Source organism: Crocodylus porosus, unplaced genomic scaffold (genome assembly GCF_001723895.1).
Source record: "Crocodylus porosus isolate Cpor-Errol unplaced genomic scaffold, CroPor_comp1, whole genome shotgun sequence".
Lineage (NCBI taxonomy): Eukaryota > Metazoa > Chordata > Crocodylia > Crocodylidae > Crocodylus > Crocodylus porosus.
This window is the reverse complement of record NW_017728948.1, coordinates 46,911,848-46,913,093: the sequence shown is the minus strand read 5'-3', so window position 1 is coordinate 46,913,093 and position 1,246 is coordinate 46,911,848.

Below are 1,246 nucleotides of genomic sequence, written 5' to 3'. Positions count from 1 at the left end.
GGCCGTACCAGGCAGGCAGACACGGCCCGGGTACAAGCGGCAGGAGCAGGTGACCGCGCGGCGCCCGGCTCGGCCCGGATGCGGAGCGTCACTTCCGCCCAGGCCTGGGGCACGCTGGGTAGCGAAGGCCACAGTCCAGCCCAGCCCGCCCTTTAACGTGGCGCAGCCTCACCCCGCCCCGTCCCGGCCAGAGGAGAACAAAGTGTAGTCCTGCGGCGGCAAGTCACACCGAGCACCCTGCCCCGGGGACACCCTTGTCCCTGACGTCATAACTTCACCTGCCCGGTGACATCACACCGATGGTCACACTTCCGCCTTTTGCGTCACTGCTGTAGCTGAAGGGGGCCATAAAACAGAGCAAGCGCCCGGTTGGCACTGGGGCCTGGCCAGGTCCGATGCGATCAGCTCAGATCAAGCGTAGTCTATGCTTACCTGGCTAGAGAAACCCTGTGACCACCGGGGAGGACCGCTCTCCTGGCACGGGGGTAGTACCTGCCAAGGTGATGTATAGTGACCCTCCCACTTAGCTGCTGGACTGGGAAGGTCTTGACTTTATGCCTACTGTATGGAAAGGGGAAACACCTCCCTAGCTTGCTCCTGCTTCTGTGGTCTTATGGCTGAAGACAAGCAAGCCTCTGGGCTAGGGCCTGCACGTAGGATGCCCACCAAAGGATTTTGAAACATCTGAAGCCCCAGATGGGGGTGGAGGATGTTTGCAGGTAGTAGGGCCACTTGTGGTTCTGGACTGAATCACTGATTTGGAATTTGATTTGGCAAATTTGTCTTGGAATACAGAAAATTTAAAATAAAAAAATAAACCTCTGCACCACATAGATGAGGTGACTGAAAGGAGCGGGGCAGGGCAGGCACCGAAATCCGCCAGCTTACAGGGCCGGAGAAGAAGTTCCTTCCGTCCCAATCGCTTCTGATTTCACACTGTTCCCTCATTTAAGCCCACTGCCCTCAACACCCCCTGACAATGGCACAGGGTAAAGAACCAGGCAGCACAGGGGACCTGTGAACTCACATTGGTTCAGTTTACATCATGTTTATACAAGATACTGCCCATCCCACACCATGGGACCTTCAAGCATGCTGAGCTCTTCCTGCAGCTGCCTTCTAAACTGGCGAGTTGTGGGATCTCATGTTGTAGCAGGGCTGGACCTTGGAGTGTCATAGCCATGATGGCCCTGAAAGTAAGTAAGAAGCAACGTAGTGATAGTATCTTTTATGGGACCAACTGTAC